Source organism: Danio rerio, chromosome 25 (assembly GCF_049306965.1).
Source record: "Danio rerio strain Tuebingen ecotype United States chromosome 25, GRCz12tu, whole genome shotgun sequence".
In the NCBI taxonomy this organism is placed as follows: Eukaryota; Metazoa; Chordata; class Actinopteri; order Cypriniformes; family Danionidae; genus Danio; species Danio rerio.
Window position 1 is genome coordinate 24,238,638 of NC_133200.1, and position 21,254 is coordinate 24,259,891.

The window sequence follows — 21,254 nt, forward strand, 5'->3', positions numbered from 1 at the left end:
TGTGCAAACATTATGATTACAATGATTACCAAACAAAAAGCTGAAGAGAGAATGTGAATAAATACGTCACGAATATTTTCAACTGAAACAAGTATGCATGAGGAAATGATCCTTGTCATGATGTCATGCATTGTCTGTTAAATAAGTGTTAAGACAGCATAACTCTCAACATAACTTTTTGACAGATAAATATATGATTTTTGGTCTAAAAAAAATGTCATAGTCTTTTAAAAAGTCAGAATATCTAACCTTGTAATCCTTCCATTTGTCTTTAATAATAAATGAATAATACATTTTAAATACTCATTTTGAAAGACTGAGAATCACGTAAGGCAAATTTATTAATAATAATTCTTTACATTTATTTAGAGCTTTTCTGGGCACTAAAAGTGCTTTACACAATGGGGGGAATCTCCTCAACCACCACCAGTGTGCACCTGTATGACGCGACGGCAGCTATTTTGTGCCAAACTGCAAACCAGACACCAGCTGATTGTTTGAGAGAAGACAGAGTGATGAAGCCAATTATGATATAGGGAGGGTTAGGAGGCCATGATGGACAGAGGCCAGTGGGCAGATTTGGATAGAATGCCGGGGTTAAACTCCCCGATTTTTAACGACCCTGGAGCGTCAGGACCTCGGTTTATCGTCTCATCCGAAAGACGGCGCTCACTGAGCAGTATACAGTCCCCGTCACTATACTGGGGCATTAGGACCCACACAGACCGCAGGTTGCGTGCTGGCCTCACAAACACCATTTCTGGTAGCAACCTAGCTTTCCCATGTGGTCTTCCATCCAGGTACTGACCGGGCGCAGCTTTGCGTAGCTTCAGTGGGCGACCATGTGAAAGTTGCAGGGAACTAGCTGCTAAAATTTGTTGGTTACTTGATGGTTACTGTATCAAGAACTTTATTTCTTTTGGTTTAATTCAGCACTTCATTTTTTTGTTCATGGTTATTTATGAATTAATGCAGGATTATCAATAATAAAGCAATAATAATTTTTGACAAGACCAATAACCGACATCAGCTCAATTTTACTGTAAATAAACATAAACATTAAGGCTGCACAATATATCATTTTAGCAATGGTGATATTTCAGGATCTGCTATGTTAATTTGATATTACAGTTTTCCAGGAACTACAATTGCAAAGTAAAAAACTATTACTTGCACATCTTTTTAAGGCCTGTGTTTGTGTGAGCATTTCAGTTTCAGTGAGTTTAAAGCAATATTAGAAATGTTAGAGTTTGTAACTTTATTAAAGGGGAAATTTCTAGAATTATTAATGTGATAAAGACTATTCAGAGTTGTTTTACTTTTTATTATTCAATTTCTGTAGCTGAATACTATTAAGACTCCTGAGAAAATGGTAAAGCACCTTTTTCCACTTGTATTTTTGATCCATTGTTTTCATAAATGCTTAAAATTAGTTTAACAATTTTTATGCAAATGATATAATCCCCCAATCAAACTAAACTAATGAATTCAAAATAGACCTATTAAAGTAATTTATTTTGCAATATATATTGCAGAAAAATAAAATTTTGCAATGTCATATTTTCCCAATATCATGCAGCCCTAATGAACATTTTAATATTTATACATTTTAATAATGTAAACATACATTTGAAAAAAATCCTCTAAATAATTCATTCATTCATTTATTTTTTGTCAGCTTAGTCCCTTTATTAATCCGGGGTAGCCACAGCGGAATTAACCGCCAACTTATCACAGTGGATGCCCTTCAAGCCGCAACCCATCTCTGGGAAACATCCACGCACACTCATTTACTACAGACAATTTAGCCTTCCCAATTCACCTGTACCGCATGTCTTTGGACTGTGGGGGAAACGGGAGCACCCAGAGGAAACCCACACGAACGCACGGAGAACATGCAATCTCCACACAGAAATGCCAACCGACCCAGCCGAGGCTCCAACCAGTGACCTTCTTGCTGTGAGGCGACAGCACTACCTACTGCGCCACTGCGTCGCCCATCATCTAAATATAATTCTAAAATTAAAATAAATTAATGAACAATTGTTAACGAAAGATAAGAAAAGAAATCTTATGGTAAAAGTCTTTCCAATATTTTTCAAGACTAACAAACTAACACAAATTTAAAGTGCTCTATTGTTCAACCTCTCTACAAATGTTTAAACTGACTCTTTGCTTTTATCATGGATGCTGATATACGTCACTTTATGTTCTGAAATTTTTCAGACCACAATTGTTGAGTGCTTTACTATGCGTTTTGCATTAAATTAATGCAAATGTACAAAGTGAACTTGAGATGTCAGTCAGTTTGCTTTTTCAAATAAATGATGTCTTGGCCCAGTGGTAGGGAACCTTTGGCTCTCGAGCCACATGTGGCTCTTTGACCAAAAATATCTGGCTCTCCAGCGGTCTTCCTTCAATATTACTTTACCATTTAAAAAATTATAACCATCACTAAAAATCAGTTTCTTATCGAAAATACAATTAAATTGCCCTTCTTAACTGTAATTTTATACAGCACAATGAATAAGAACTCAGTTGACAATAAACGGACGTTTCGATCAATGTGTGTTTGTGTCAGCGTGGCTAAACTTGAATTGCGACCCCAATAAAGGACAAACAACCTACATTTCTATTTCTATTTTCTATTTCTATTACTATTCGAACTTAAATTCAAACATTCATAAGCGTCGATGGTGAAAATTTAAATACTATAAATTATTCTTTTTTCATCCATGGACTTTACCAACATGTGATGCTTCATTTGTTTCTTTTTTTTTTTTTTTTTTTGAGTTGGTCATAGACATAAATTAAGGTTTTGTTTAAACCTGATTATTTATAGTAATATTACAAATAAGAATATAATATTAGTAGTAGTAATACAATAATATTTTTAGTAATTTATAGTAATACAGTAGTAAATGCATTTTTAAAGGAGGCATTTTTGATTATATATATATATATATATATATATATATATATATATATACACACACACATCCAAATGGCTCTTTAAAAAATGCATTTGCTAAGGCTCTTTGCTGAAAAAAGGTTCAAGACTCCTGTCATGGCCAATCAACAGTGTGAAGAGAAACTTGCTTAACAAGTTAGTTTAGTGTGCTAATGTCATGTTTACACTTTGCAATCTGAATTGTAACGTTCAGATTAATGGCACAAACATTAACATCTAACTTCCAAGAGTATCTTGGTTTGTTATTACCATAGTCATGCAAATAAATTAAAAATACATTAAGGATGTACATTGTTGCTACACATTAGCACTTTACATCTGCATTTGCATAAGTTTCTACCATTAAATGACATTAATGAAACAGGAAACATCTGTGTTAGGACAAACTAAGCTCAGGGAATATGAAAGCCAGCTGCAACCTGAACAGCAGCTGCCACACTAAAATCTTCAATAAATTTATCAAGTTCTCATATTATGCCAGTGATGAGCCAAAATACTCTTATCTGTCCAACAATATTCAAACAAACACACGACAAATGAACAATAAACAAAATGCAACTACATGTAGTATAAATATATGTATTGTAAACACATGTGCTATGATAATTTACATAAAGATCAGGCCTGGGCGATAATTGTTTTGTTTTTGTATCTGCCACTATGCTGACACAGGAATTTATAGCTGCATCTCAATTGAATTTAAAGCGACAGTCACTGAAATGGCACAATTTGGATAAAAGCCTAAAAGGTTGCCTTTAAAAGAGTTAAAAAACATTATTTGTGAGGTAATACATTCAAACTTGTACAATACAATAAAATTGTACAGCGACTTGCTGCACAAGTTGTTTGTTTTTTTAATTACCAGGTTGCTGGTTGATGTATTTGCCAAATTTTTCTTACCAATCCTAAGCCAATTGTATTCATCTGATTTGGTTCAATTTGAAATTTCCGCAACCATTGCAGAGCCCGGGGGATGAGAGTGAGCACATCAGCTTGGCCCCATGCACCTTGATCCAAAAGGGTTTTGTTTTTAGTTGAATTTTACACTAAAATGATTACGTTTTAAACGCATAAGTTTTGCTACGATTACACCTTTCGTCCACATTACCGTGGAGTTTTAGAGTGCCGAAAACAGAGCTTTTAAAAACTCTGAAGAGGCTGTTTTGATTTCAAAACGCTGCTGCTCAAACCCAGTGTGTGTAAATCAAAGACATCTAGAAACATCTGATTGCGGCTTTTCCCTCAATATTAAGTAGTCTACACAAAGTTCAGTCTTGCATCCTTTCTTTGTAAGTTCAGACTTCGCAAGTTTGATACAGAAAACAAACTCACGAGGACACGTAAGGTAAATCTTCAAAGGGAACAGTGTACTTTGTATACCTCATTCACACCATCCTGACTACGTTGATACACTATTAGCAGGGGTCACCAATCTCGGTCCTGGAGGGCCGGTATCCCTGCAGGATTTAGCTCCAACTTGCCTCAACACACCCGCCTGGATGATTCAAGTATACCTAGTAAGACCTTAAATAGCTGGTTCAGGTGAGTTTGATTAGGGTTGGAGCTAAAATCTGCAGGACACCGGCCCTCCAGGAACAAGTTTGGTGACCACTGCTATTAGCAATAAAATGAAAACATGATATAATATAATTTCAATTTTGATATTAACATCTTAGCAGACACTAAAAATGTTGAGGCGTCATGGTGTAGCTACTGTACATATTTATATGACCGTCATCTTGATAACAAAACGGAGCCTGTAATATAACTGCCTCCTTTCATTTCCAGTGAAAAATACAAAACATACCCTGTCTCCAGCTGAATCAGTTTTATAAATGGCCATTATAAAAGTATACCGTACCATAAGTTTATACAGTATGAGAAATAAAGGCAGGCAATCAGTCAAATGTGCAGAATCAGTGGTTACAGAAATTAATATATTAACTTATCTTTACGCTCAGACTAGGGTTGTAACGGTATGAATTTTTCACGGTATGATAAGCGTCTAAAACAATACCACGGTTTGACGGTTTCGCGGTATACGGTATACGGTATGTTACAAATGTTACAAAATAATAGAACAGTGAAGCAAATTTGACTTTTTCCAAATAATATATTTTTAGTTACTATAAACAACACCACTTACAATGAACAAATAAAAATAAGAAAATAACAAATAATGTGTCAAAGTCCAAATAAAGTCCAAATAAACATGGTGCAAATCCTCAGTAAAAATTGATATAAATATTTACTATACTATAAATAGTTACATAACGAAACTAGATTCAATATGGAACATCCTTAGGTTTTATGTGCCAGCATGGATATGGTTGTCTATCGATATGGATTTGGATATGGTTGTCTGCAATGCAGACAAACAGCTGCATCTTCATTTGCGTCTTTTGAAAACAGCAAGAGCAGCAGTTCGTCTTTGCTGTGTCACTGTTTTGTCATGTTTCTGTGCTGATGTGCATGCAAAAGTACTTAGTATGAGAATTATTTCATGCAAAACTTTTTTTTGCGTTTTATTTAGCCGCGCATAAATGTATGCCTATCTCTCATTCCGTGTTGTTCAAAAAGCTTGGTCCACAAACAAAAGCGAAACCTATGCTTATTGGTTGTGATATAGCGAGTTTGAACCAATCTGGGCATGGAGGAGGGACAATGCATCAATGTATCAGGTCTGATTTGTCCGGAGACACAGTGACGAGCGTTTCTTTGTCAAATCAGCGTTGTCAAATGTTGATGACGTAACCGCACTGATTCCGGAGCCTCCGAAAGTCCGCGAATGTTATGTGATACATCACTGGAAAGCTGAGATTCTCTTCTTTATGCCAATCTTTGAATTGTATGAATCGGATCAGCGGATCAAAAGTTATTAAACATTTAAGAGCAATACTTATTTTTAGCCGCGGGCGGCTGTCTCGATCTTTAAGGGTTAAAACCGTTGATACGCAATTGTTCATGGTATGATAATCATGCACGTTCAAATCGTGGTAAACCGTCATACCGGTATATTGTTACAACCCTAGCTCAGACAAAACACGTTACCTGAGAACAAGTAAAAGATTCAAAAGACCAAAGTCAGTGAATATGTCGTTAGCTATAAACAACAATGTGAATTAAATTTCACATTTAAAAAATCAAGTGAGAATAGATCTAGCGGTAGATTCTTGATGAACTGTCCAACGCGCACAGCTCTCACCTGTGGTTTTGTGCTCAAAACACCTGCTGACTGCCTGGAGCTCAGATGTGTGCATACGCTGCAGCGCGTGCCAACGTGTGTGTGCACTTGACTTTTAAATTTAAATTTAAATTAAGTTAACTCAAAAAGCTCTGTAGCAAATTGCCATACAATTTCAACATAATACAATTGCCAATACAATTTTCAACAAAAGTTAAGTCGACTTAATGCAACAAGAAATCTTGCCAAAATTTTTTAGGACAAAAAATATTTAATAATATATGTATGTATTAAAAGACACTTTTAAAGACCCCTAAAACCACTCGGTTTTACTCCTTTGTCAGTAATAAATTTAGCATGCTTGCATATTTTGTTATACATTTTAAAACATTATGATAAATATATCATTTGGACATATATAGATTACAAAAACTGATATATTTTTTGTGATTAACTATATGTCTTTTGCACAAACCTGTGCTTGCTTACCAAAGTAAAGTAACAACATTAAAAATAAGGCTAATACAAACCTTTAGGCTCATACTGTATGCTTATCCTTGCATACTTTCTGAATGGCATTTATATTGATTTTGGCTCAGCGGATCTATATTGGAAATGTGGGATAGGTTACATATTGACCCTGTTTATGTTACAGCCAGCAGAGGATGTGACGTTAGGAAACTAGGAACTAATACAGATTATGTAACAAGACTGGAAAAATGTGCCATTTATAGCCTCAGCTGCAAGGATCATATACAGCCTTTTCAATAATCCCGTTCTTTCAGAAGGACGTTTAGCCTAAATATTCCAGTTGGCAGACTGAAAGCGCTTTTAGAAATGCTTTGTACATGCATCTGTGTTGGAGGAAGGCATCCGCGAAGGAGGAAGAGCGATTGTTTATGACTGTGTGAGTGGGGAGATGTGTTGATCGGGGCTGAAAGAGCAGGAACTGCTTGAGTATGCAATGACCTTCCCGAACGCTTCTCACTCGTTTACATTATACAGTGAAGAGGACAAAAGCAAGAGCCAATTTGAGAATGAGGAAGAGAAGGAAATGCTCATTTGCAGCATTTGGATCTAGCATGAACAGAAATCATTTGTTTCTTGCAGTAAAATATGCAGATTTTAGCTGAAAAACATCCCATGAAAAGAATGATTCGTTAGATTTACTCAATTTATTTAAGGTAACTGGTTGCAAACTATTTATATGGGCTGGATTTAAACAAACAAATCAAGTTTAACATGACTACATTTAATTTGTTTGTTTAAATTCAGAACATGTAAATTGTTTATCAACCAGTTACCTTAAAAAATGTAGAAAATCCAATGAATCATTTTTATCAATGTGGTTGCAGCTACTATGATATAACTCCTTATAACAGAACAGCTGACCCCCCACAATTGTGTAATTTATTCACCTTTATATTAGTGTTGTACAATAGGACAATATATACAACAATTCTGTCTGCTTTTTTAATCTGATTCGCTAATAGCAAAGCAATATTTTGTCAGTGACAGCACTCGTCCTGCTACTTAACCCTTCACCCTTGTGTATTACTCCGCTCACATACAGCGACAAGCTGAAGACAATCTACAGTTTGACAAGTAGTGTTGCTGTTGGACAACGTACTTTACTTTTGTGGCTTTTTTAGACAAGAATGTAGTTGCTTAGATTGCATCTATGCAGTTTATTTATAAGGATAGTGTTTATTTAAAATATTTATAATTTCTGAGAGACAGTGCGTCCGTGGCCATTAGCCTGTTTTTGAGCAAAGCTGGTTGATGATGTTCATCCACAAGATGGTGACAGAGACTGCATAATAAGCCCTAAGAGAAAAACAGCATAAATTCAAACTACAGCTGATCAAATCATTATTAAACAGGTAAACGACTTTCTAAGTCAATCTCTTTCTTTTGTATGCTGTAGTGCTGTATTTATACCATAGTAATATTGTGATCTCCCGATTGCAACAGAAATATTGGGAAATCTCTGTAGACTGATGGTATTTCATGCCGTTCAAGCTTATAATCTTAAAATGTGAGCAAAATCACCTGATTTGTCATCACTTTAGACATTGCGCTAGAGAATTATTCAAATACTAGCTCTAAAAAGACGTTTTTGAATTGACAACGGTTTCTGCTGTTCTGACGTCAGCTGCAAGATTCAGTAAAATAATTCTTCATTAAAGTTACAAATGTTGTACTTTTTGAGCACAAATGCTTTAAACTTGAAATGCCTTTAAACCATGCACATGATAAAATTTTACTCTGTTATGGTTATACTTTGCACCATACGTTTTGTTTAAAATCCAATTTTACAAGCTCTTTATCAAGATTTTTCATAACATTTTACAATAAGGATACATTAGTTAATGTTAGTTAAGGCATTTGCTAACATGAACAAACAATAAACAATATATTTATTACAGTATTTGTTCATGTTAGTTAACGTTAGTTCATGAAAATAGTTTTTCACTGTTACTTCATGCTAACTCACAGTACATTAACTACTGTTAACTAGCATGCATTTGGATGTTAATAATGCATTAGTAAATGTTGAAATATGATTAATAAATGCTTTACAAGTACTGGTTTTAATTAGTTGATGTTTGTCAATAAATGAACTAATAAAATACTTTGCCTGTAGACAAATTTATAAAAAGAAAAATTACTTAATAAAACAGTTTTATTGCACATGTATAGGTTAACGTTTAATTTTCTTATCATTTTTTCATGTGGTGATGTCATTTGCCCATGAACATTTTCTGCGTATTATCAAATTATTTCATAACTGTAATATGAGGCAATTCAATCATAACTTAATATTAAAACAGCTATCATAACATTAATTATCAACATGTGGCTCTTTTTGATTTTAGGAAGCTATAGAAATTAAACATGTAAAATTAAAAATACGTTGGGACCATTGTTTTTGTTTACATCCCTCAAAAAGGTCAATACAAAAACCAACCAAGACAAAACAGAGAGAAAAATGTAGTTTGATTTTGTTTTGCCTGCGTCCAAGGAGTTTTTGTCTATTATTGGACAAAATAAAATCTATGTAATTATTTCCATCAACAACAACAAGATTGCGAGCTACTTCAAACTTTCACACTTTTCTTCCCATCTATTTCGCATTCTCTCTACTGCTGCATTAAGGGAGGGTGATGCTGCAACGTTGAGACATCTGCAGCGCCATGCACAAATCCGAATGGAGAAAGATTGAAGCAAACACTCAAACAAACATGTCTTTACGTACATATAACTACACACATGCACTACATAAACAGCAACAGGAAATAAAACAAGAAAGACAGGCATTCTGGCAGAACGTTTGAATACATAAACAAACGCAATCTCCATTTCACTTCCAGTGTTTCTCTCAAAATAATCAGTTTCATAACGAAGCTGCTCTTTTTCCGCGTCACGCACACACATAAACAAACCCAGCCGGTGCAACACGAGCGATGCTGTCAGAGGACCAGCCTCACGCAACCAGCATCCCAACATGGACGCCTTTGTTTTGATAGCATTCCCAGTCACCAGAACTACCCACAACCCGCGTCTCACTAATTCCAGGCACGCAATAAGCCACCAGAGACCCCTGAAAAGCCTTCTTACCATCCTTCTGTCTCTGTAATCGCTCCACAGGAAGGATGTACAGCCACACCTTGGAGAGAAGAAAACCCCAGTGTAACCTCTCCTGCAATCGGCCGATCGATAACACGACAACAGCTCCCCCCCCTCCCCCGTGGCATGGATGAAGAAGTGGAGGCACGTCAGAGTATAACAAGGCTGACGCTGCATGTGTCTAATGGCGTTTCTTCTGCTTGACAACTGGAGCAGTGGGATGGAGGGGGGCTGAGCACTGCAGTTTGATACGCTGTGGTTCAGGATGAAAAGGTGTGCATTCTCTCAGAATATCAACTGTGCATTGTTAGTATTATTATTATCAGGGGCGGACTTAAGTGATTTGGGGGCCTTAAGCAATTCCTAGGAGCCGTTTCATAAAAGTGGTTTAGAAAAGCGGGAATTACATTCAAAATCTTGACTTTAATGAGCCGAACTAAATGTCCACGCTTAAATTGGTTCCATTAAAAGCAAGTTGAAGATTACTTGATCTAACTAATCTGAGTTCAGTTTAAATAATCTAGATAACTGCTCATGCACGTTACTGTCGTAAAACCCTGAAGGGCGAGCACAGATGCATCAATTATGTTGTGTGCTACCAGACACTGCTCACAGCGGGTGATCCGTGTTGGTTTTTAGAGTTCAAACATATAATAATTTGAACATTATAATCAAATTGCTTTCAACAAAGCAAGAGAGAAGGCGTACAGGAAATTGCAGATTTAAAAAAATAGGCCATTACTTAGGCCTATTAACATTAAATTTAACTTTTGCCACATTACATTGAAATTGTGCTTGCGTATGTGCGCGCGAGAGTAAGAGAGAATGTGCGCTTAATAATAAGCTCCCAGTTATTCCACTCAGGGTTTGCAGCTTTAAAGTCATTCTTTAAGAAATGTGGCCTACTTTTTTAAAACAGTCAGTGCTTTCTTAATGTTATTTTTTATTTATTTATTGTTTGTTATCCATATATATTGTCAAGCACATAACATATCTCTTTTTTAAATCACTATTTTCTAGAGGATGTTTTACAATAAAATCTTTGTGCATATACATTGTACACATTCAGTGCCAAAGCTAAATTTGGAAGTAATCTAACAAAAAATAAACTGAAGACCAGTCCAAAAAATAGTACACCCAAATTAATGTTGGGGGAAACACAAAAAATCTAAAAATGTAGTTGAAATGCTGTAGCTTGTTTTTGTTTCATTTGCAATGACTTGTTTGAATTTATTTGCATTATCATTCTATTTTTAAAGATGTTTGGTGTATAAATATATTTACTATGAAGTGACTACAGTTTTAATCCTTGTTAAGAGTTTGAGTGAATTAAAATGGCATCAAATTACGGCACGTGAATGTTAACATTACCTTGATAAAGCTTAACCTTAAGACTTGACAGTTAACCTGTCCCAGACCAGGCTAATTTCCCAGCATAAGTTGCCAAATTAACGGAGTTTGAAGTATCGTAAACTTGATTTATGAAACCGAATCCGCCATTAATAAACCTGACTTACCAAAATAAGCCTGGCTTTTTCTCTAAGCTGGGGCCCTAGCATTTTTGAAAAATAAACTGATTGTTAAAAAGTATAGTATATTACACACACACACACACACACACACACACACACACACACACACACACACACACACACACACACACACACACACACACACACACACACACACACTTAAAGTATACATTTTAAGTATACTTTAAATATATATATATATATATATATATATATATATATATATATATATATATATATATATATATATATATATATATATATATATATAGTATTTATTTATTTATTTTATTTTTTTATGTTAAACATGTTTATTTAAGGTTTTCAAAAAATTGTACAATGTGCTTTTACAGACATAATCAAAGGCAAGTTTTACAAAAATGTGTAAATATATTTTTAATATTTAATAGAACCTTTATTTTTCTAATGTACAATTAAAGATAATAAATTAATGATGATGAAAATGACAATAATAGTAACAATGAATTACATTTCTCATTATGATGCTGCTTTAAATGTAAGTTATGTGCTATAAAAAAAGATTGTTACTTATAAAAAATAAATGTCTGGTTTGCATCAAACAAAAATGAAGCATTGCAGTAAGAAATATTTGTTTTGCACTATTGTTTTTATATGCATGTCAATTTAATAAATAATAAGTCTACTACAAAACAAACAAAAGACTATAATAAATCATTCAATTCAATGCTGAAAGCAGCAAAACAGTCATTAGTGACTAAATAGAAAAATAATATACATCTCAAGAAAGAACAGACAAAAGAAAGTAAAGTCTCACTTCTATCACTCTTTAAAAGTATGGGTTTGGGTTTGTGTCATTTTAAATGCTCGGTCTCGTTATTTGCTGATTTAAATTTTTCTGTGTTTATGGAATAAAGCTGGTGAGCCAGTCGCACCAATTTATGAGTAGGCGGAGCAATACCGCTCTTTGTTATGAGCCGCAGTTTCAGTTTAAACTTAGTAAAGGTGAGATTCTTTGGTGATGATGTGTACAGTGTTAGATTTTACCTTTAGCAGACATTTGCGCTGAACACGTAGTGAACGCAACACATCAACATTCGGGCTCCTTCTCCTAAAACACTCGATTGATATCAGCTGGGGGATCAACATTCACCACATGTCATGATCGCTGTCATCTGCGCCTTTATTTGTAAGTTAATGTGGGGTTTGCAGACCTGTGTGTCCTTTATATTTTTTTACATAAAAGCTTCGCCATCAGACAGCGGAAAGCCTTTAGTGATTGACAGCTAATATTAACCAATATTGCAGCAGGGAAGAGCTATTCAGCAAATCTTTAGAAAAAAAAATCAAAACAGGTCGCACTACACCCATTATACGAAGTCGCACAAATGCTCCCAAATATATTATGAGGTTGCATTGATTAAATTTCGGACGACCTGTATATATATATATATATATATATATATATATATATATATATGCAAATTCTATATATATATATATATATATATTCTGTATATATATATGCAAAACTCATATCACCGTTATTGAATAAAAATCTACCGCGATATATATTGATATCGAGTTATTGCCCAGCCCTAATGCAACTTTTGTAAAGCTTCTGCTTCATGTAATACGCTTTAGAACGCTTAGTTTAAGCAAATTTGATGAACGTGATCATGCGTGCTGATTTGAAGAGAGTTGCTCCCAAACCTGTTTAGAATTAGATGTTTAGAGATGGTGTGACAACCGACAACGCATACCTATGTGTGCCTTTGATGCACCCCTTGAAGCTTCCTACATTTCTGTCGCAGCACCAGTGGCACCGAAATTAAGCACCGAAATTCATATGCTGATTCGGTCTGGTACACACTGGTTACAAAGGTACCGGTGCTATAATGGCCCGGGTTTCGGCACCCAACACTAGCCTTGAGTGCTATATGGCGGAGAAGAGACCCACGATCTCACCCACAGTTCGTCGCAAAGAGTAATGTAGGAATGGCACAGACACATGAGAGTCTCTACAAATCTCCATAGCTTTTTGGAAAATTTGGTGATGGGGGGGTCTGAAAAGTCACTAGGTTTGCAACACTGGCTGGCAGCGGAATGAACCGCCAACTATTCCAGCATATTTTTTTACCCAGCGGATCCCCTTCTAGCTGCAACCCAGTACTGGGAAACACCCATACACACTCATTCACAGAACTCATTGAGGTCAGGTATATCCATGTTAAAGGGTCACGAAACACCGAAACACATTTTTCGAGGTGTTTAGTCATATATATGCCCCATGCTGCTAAAAACACTATTAGGACACATATATTTCACTAAATAGTGAAAATTGCTTGTTTTTGCGTTATTTCGAGCAAATTCATTCATCCGGTTTAAAACAAACTTTTTAAGCCACGTAACGGCAATTAGACCATTGCGTGTATTCCAGCATGTTCCCGGCGGGAACAACATGACGTGCTTGAGTGTGCAGTATTAATTCATGAGAAACACTTGGTTTAAACCAATCAGTGCGCTCCATTGTAAATGAGGTGCAACTTCATTATTCAGATGATATAACTTCGAAGACTGTTTCTATCTGTAACAGTGTTCAGACGGCAGAGAGACACCACGTCGAGTTGCCAAAACAAGTAGAATACCAAGAAATGTTTGGAGACATGAGTCGCAAGTGTTGCGTTTATAAATGTGCTGCAACAAAGGTTCTGTTTTCATTTTTTTTAATCGAAAAAATTAATGAATTAATTAATTAAAAAAAAAAAAGAAAAAAAAGAATCGCACAGCCCTAGTGCGTACCCAAACCTTCCCTCCCCTGACACTCCCACCTAAACAGAGCTGAACAAACCCACTTTTCTGACTTTTTTCAAACTAAAGGTGTGAAAAGGGGGGTTTCGTGTCCTTTAAGCTGCTTTGACAAAATCTATGTTGTAAAAAGCGCTATAGAAATAAAGATTAATTGAAATTAAACTAAATTGAATGTACTTTTATAATTACATGGTAATGTTATAACTTGATTTACTCGAAAACACTGGCATAAACAGAGGTATGAAATGCTGATGTGAAGACGGAGTGATATTACATAGTTGCCATGGCAACAGGAAAAAAAAGGGAAAACGCTAAAAGTTGCCTGGCCATGAGGAGATATTTCAGAGGATATCATCTCTCATCTCAAAGCAAGACATGCTCCAAACATCTGTTTTATTGATTTCTAGGGATTTGATACTACTTCTGAATAGCCTGTCGGGAAATGACAGCATGTTTTTTTTTTTCATTTTTCATGACAGCAAAACAAAGAGAAGCAAGTCTCTATTTAATGTGACAGCGATTGCTTTATAATGACCTAAATGACTGCCAACAAACATCAGCAGATGGAGGAAAAAAAGGAAAGCTAAATATCTTAATCCGGATCATTCATTAACTGTATGGGTGACATCACTGTTTTTGGACTCTGTGCCATACGCACATAGATATAGACCATTGTTCTGTCTGAGCCTGCATGCGTTTGTTAATCATTGATGCAGTGATATCATCCATTGTGATGAACTGGGTTTGTTAACATGGGCAGATCTGTTAGTACATTAGGACACAAGAAGGATTTTAGTTTAGAATCATTTTAAGTAGGGCTACATGCTATTTGAAAAAACGGATATTTTGATATTTAATTTTTCTGCAACATAAATACAATTTTACCAAATGGTTTTATTAGCTCCATTTATATATATATTTATTTTATATATATATATATATATATATATATATATATATATATATATATATATATATATATATATATATATTTTTTTTTTTTTTTTCCTTGGGACACACACACACACACACACACACACACACACACACACACACACACATATATATATATATATATATATATATATATATATATATATATATATATATATATATATATATATATATATATATATATATATATATATATATATATATATACAAATACAGGTACAATAGTCACATCACTTAGATATGCAATGTTAAGTCTGAATTATAGCTGACCAGGATCTACCAAATTGTGTAAATACAGTAATGGCAGCGAATAAATACCTAATGCGTACTCATATGGTTGTAATAAAAAAAAATAATAAAAAAATTAAAAATCACACGCAAATGGCTACAACAAGAGCGACTAATCTAAAATAATTGGATAGATGCAACTTTTAAGATCTATACTATTAAAATAAATCCATTCTGTAGAAGAAGAGACATGCAGTGTTGGTGGTCCTCCAGGAACGTAGTTGAGAAACACTGCACTAGAGCATTAACAACTGACACCAATGCCATCCAAATAAACACAAATTCACATTAAAACATAGAAACCAGTACAGTAAAACATCTAATTCTGACAGCATCTGATAGGATGAATATATGACAGCATGATCAACGTGCATTTTCTCAAACCATTACCATTATAAGAATCTTAGCAAGATCATCAGGCAATCGCTTGCAAACAACCCACATTTTCTGTACTCTGTAATTTTAGATTGGCTTCGAAGTGACAGGCATGACTGCAGGGGTTTGACAGCATGAGATTAGTGCATTTTACAGGGTCAGAGTAATGCATACTACTACTCTGAAATCTATCTATCTATCTATCTATCTATCTATCTATCTATCTATCTATCTATCTATCTATCTATCTATCTATCTATCTATCTATCTATCTATCTATCTATCTATCTATCTATCTATCTATCTATCTATCTATCATCTATCTATCTATCTATCTATCTATCTATCTATCTATCTATCTATCTATCTATCTGTCGTATTATTTAAATCTTTTAATGTCAATAAAAGAATAATAACATTCTAAGTAAATATATTATGTATGAAAGATTTAAAACATGTTGATTATTATTATCAACATTAGCAATCATAATTTGTTATCAATAATAATAATAATAATAATAATAATAATAATAATAATAATAATAGTAATAATAATAATAATAAATAGAATATTTTTTCTATCTATCTATCTATCTATCTATCTATCTATCTATCTATCTATCTATCTATCTATCTATCTATCTCTGAGCAATGAATAATGAGGATATTGCACTATTTATTGTATATCAATTGAATAATATAATAATAATAATAATAATTTACACAACAGAGAGTGTGTTTTAAAACGTCAGTATCTAACATTATTAATTGAAATATCAGTTATAAATCAGTGATTAATAATCAGTTATGGAGAGCATAATACAAAATATCTACCAAACATTTATATTATTTTAAAATTGTTTATAAACAATCAAAATAAATATAAATATAAAATTAAACACATGATTCTTTGTTAATTATTTATTACTATTACTTATTGTTATTACTACTATTACTTATTAATATTATTATACAACAAAATATTATTATATTCAGTATGTATTATTATTGTTATTATTGTTACAATTATTATTATTTTACAATAAAATATTATTATATTCAGTATGTATTATTATTATTTATTTATTTATTTATTATACAATAAAATATTATTTTCAGTATGTAGGTATTATTATTATTATTATTATTATTATTATTATTATTATTATTATTATTATTAATAAAAATATGATTGCTACTGTTGATAATAATGATCAAAATTTATAAAATTATACATTATTATATATCTATTTATTAGAATGCTATTATTCTTATATTTACATTCAAAGATTCAAATAATACAGAACATTTTTCAAGGCTTACTTTATTATTCTTTCAAGTTAATTACAAATAAAGATCAAAATAGATGCAAATATAAAATAAAAACATAATTATTTTAATGATTATTGTCTTCAATTTAATGTTCCATTATTACTAACAATATCAACAATAATATTTTAATTATTTTGGAAAATAGCACTTTATTATTATTATCATTATTATTTAGTAATTATTATATTGTTTATTAGGACTGCACAATATATAATTTCAGCATCGATATCGCAATGTGTGTATCCATAATAGTCACATCGCAAAGATATGCAATGGCCAGGTTGAATTGTAGCTGACCAGGAGCTACAGAATTGTATTTAATCACTGTATTTATACAGAATTTATATGATTTATCTAAAAAAAATCTTTTTTTTCTTAGAATTTCTTACTTTTGTTTTTAGTCCAAGTATCTACATTTCAAAGCAAAAACAAGTTTATTAAACTTACCCAACTGGCAGATCATATCCTTAAAATAATCTAAATTCTTTATTTCTTTTCGTTTATTTTTTCTGACGGTTAAACCTAACCAATAATTTAATTGCTCTAAGAATTCTTTTTGATATTTGGACTGGAAACAAGACAAAACAAAGTAAGAAAAGCATTTATTTACATTGTGATTATTCAATTTCTCTACCCGAATACTGTTCGACTACCCAGAAAACCATCAAATGGTGCTGTTCGAACTATCTTGTGAATCCATATTCATATCGCAATATTAATTGCAGAGAAACAAAATATTACAATATCAGATGTTTCCAAATCTTGGAGCCCTATTGTTTATTGTTAATATCATTTAATGGCCTAAAACACATAAATATAAATAAATATTTAACTTACTTATGATTATTTAATAGGAAAAAAAATACACGGAGTCGATAAACGATATTAAATTAAATCACGATAAAATTTTTGTAAATAACAATGATAAGCTCTGGACTTTTTTACTCTATATTGATCTAAATGCATCACTGTGGCGCAGTGGGTAGCACGATCGCCTCACAGCAAGAAGGTCGCTGATTCGAGCCCCGTCTGGGTCAGTTGGCGTTTCTGTGTTGAATTTGCATGTTCTCCCCATGTTCACAGGGGTTTCCTCCGGGTGCTTCTGTCTCCCCTACAGTCCAAAGACATGTGCTATAGATGAATTAGCAAAGCTAAATTGTCCATAGTGTATATGTGTGAATGTAAGGGTGTATGTTTCCCAGTGTTGGACTGCAGCTGGAAGGGCATCCGCTGAGTAAAAAAGTGTGCTGATTAGAGATGTACCGAAAATGTTGCTGTATTTGAAAAAATGCTATGTAATATGCTTCATTTAATGAACCCTCTAAATTTTTGTGGCTTCAGTTATTGTTGGGGTACTCTTTTAAATTTGAAAGCATTAACAGCTTATATCGAAATATATATTGTTCTTGTGCAATATGGATTTTTGCCATATCGCCCAGCCCTATTATAATGCATCATTCAAAGTTATACTTAATATACAAAACATGAGCATATGTAACATTTACTTAATTTACTACCAGCATTTTATGCTGCTATATTATTAATAGCAACAACAATATATTGTTAATATAGTTAATAATTGATTATAAAAATAAAATCAAATGTTTCTATTAATAGTTTACATATTTTTTTATTTAATTTTTTTTATTATGCAAGAAAGAACATTTACAAAGATACAATATGAACAAAGAGACAATAAATAAATACATAAATAAATTTCCAGCAAATTAAACAAGCTTAAATGATTTACAGAAAGAAAGAGTTTTATACGCAATAAAATTGTTAAAGTCTTTTACTTAGTTTACATATAAATCGATGTATTTTCTTAAAGTTAAAAAGTACCATTTCTTTGAAAGCTTACATTTAAAGGATGTAAAATTGCTAGAAAAAGCAATGAATTATTAATAAATTTGCAATGAGAAGGATCTAAGTTCAGAGAGTAACTAAAAAATACAATGTTTGGGGAAATACTAAAGTTGGAAATAAGAATTGTTTAAAAAAATTAGAAAAGTCAACCCAAAACACTTTACAGTAAGTGCATTTGCAAAATAAATGTTTTAGTGTTTAGTCATATTGAGTACAAAATGAGCATTTGTTTTGTATTTATTGGGTAGCAATTATGAATTAATTTGAGACTTCGACAGCTTTGTTAGACAAAATATTTTGGTTTAGCCTATATTTAGAGAAAGAAATATGATTGCTTGACGACGTTATTGATTCATTGCAAACAATGAATGTGTTACAAATGCAAGGAAATATAGACGGACATTTTGTTATATAAAAATGGATTTCCATGGAGTAAATAAATAAAACATTGCACAATCCTGATGCTAGGTATTCATGCAGACGACGAAATATAATAAAGATGCAACGAGACTGAATGTAAACATGACATGACAAGTCAGTAAGAATAAAAACAAACAAATACTACTATTAATCATTAAAACCAGTTATTCTACCGCATGGCACAACAATGACCATACTATCTTATTCAACGGCCGACTGACAATACATTACGAGCGCCCAGTCTGCTTTAAGATGTCATTGAGGCACATTGTTGCCCACATTCAGACACACGCGTACGTCCATCCCCAAAGCTACAGTCGCCATTCGACTATCAACAAATAAAGCCAAATGCAGTCCTAAATGTGAGAGCTCAAATATCAATACGCCCCTTTCTTTCATAGCCCGCACTCACCTCCGTTTGCCCCGATTCCGTGTATTTCAGCTGCTCTCCATGTAGGGCACTGTGCTCCGACGGGAAGCCATTCGCCAGCAGACGTCACAAGTGTATACTAATCATGAGTCTGGACGGGTACTGCTGTCACATGCAAATATAAGCATCAAAAGCCCGTCATTCTTCTATATCGCACGCGGGGCCAGCGAGTGACACCGTGGCGAATAAAGAGATAAGCTATAGTAGATATTAGCCAGACGAGGGGGGGGAACAGAAGGTGCACTTAGGCACTATAAATGAACTAAAGATGAGGTCATGGTTCAGGAGGGAAAAAATGCCGTTGACGTCACCTCCAGCCAATGGGAGCCCATGGCCCAGGGGGTTAGCTGACGTCAGCGCGCTGATCCGCAGATTAAAGGGACACTGAGGTTTTAAAGAGAGCTGCGCGTTGGGGCTAGTGCGCACTTTGTAGGTCACTCGCTGGACAGGCGCTTAAGCCTGTGCTGAATGTTTCCAGCCATTTTGTGTATTTTATACTAAAATAAATTACACAAATCACACGATCTGTGTTTCATTTTTACTCAGAATTAATACTACGTAATAGCTACATTTTATGACAATTTCAATTTTGTTGACTACATTTTATTCGTTTTAAAGTACGCTGAAGGTTTTACGCGGGCGTCCTCCTCTGGAGGAAAAGGAGAATCGACTGTTCTCGTTTTATTTATTTATTTTAAGTTACAGGGAAGGTCTGTCATCTAGCGGTAAAAAGTTGTATTACACAGTTTATTTAGCTGCTCATTAGCTTCCAGGTGATGGGTTGCTGGAAGGGCATACGCTACGTATAACATATGCTGAATAAGCATGGCGGTTCATTCCGCTGTGGCAACCCCAAATTAATAAAGGGATTAAGCCAAAAACAAGATGAATGAATGAATGCTGCTCATTAGTAAGTAACTTGGATTCATATGCCCATAATCAGTCAAGCTCAGGGGTGCCCAAGCTTTTTCTTATGAAGGGCCAAAAACCAAACTTGAATGAGGGCTGTCAGCCAAAGGTAAATATACCAAATGTATTACACTAAAGTTTCCATTGTTCTAATTTATTTCCTATTTAAAAAAAAGTATAAAATAAAAAGTATAAAATAACATATTATAGTATAACAATGGAGTTGTATGCTTAATACACTAAGCCTCGTCAAAGTCTTGATATTCATCTTTATCTGTCAAGTAACAGTATTTACTTTAAAAATATATTTATTTATTTACAAACAAAATACAAATCAAACATATCAAAGGTTACATTAAATTCAGTGATATAAAGTAACAAATTACAAATTCTCAAATTACTGTAATTAAGTAGTTTTTCTCAGGAATTGTAAATTACTAAGTAGTTTTTAAAATGTGTACTTTTACTTTCCCTTGAGTACATTTTGAGAGCAGTATTGGTACTTTTACTCCACTACTTTCCTTCAACTTGCAGTCACTACTTTATTTTTCCTGTCTATGGGGATTAGGAAAA

The 21,254-nt window shown here is 33.6% G+C and overlaps 1 protein-coding gene across 2 annotated transcripts in view; it reads right to left on the reverse strand.

Annotated features, from left to right (window-relative positions):
- dusp8a (dual specificity phosphatase 8a) overlaps positions 1–19,825 on the reverse strand; it is a 73,331-nt gene extending 53,506 nt beyond the window's left edge. Inside the window, exon 1 of one of the 2 annotated variants that reach the window (XM_005170679.6) lies at positions 9,777–9,877. The gene's annotated coding sequence lies outside the window, so the exon portion shown is untranslated. 2 annotated transcript variants of the gene reach the window in all.
- Between the last annotated feature and the right edge of the window lie 1,429 nt (positions 19,826–21,254).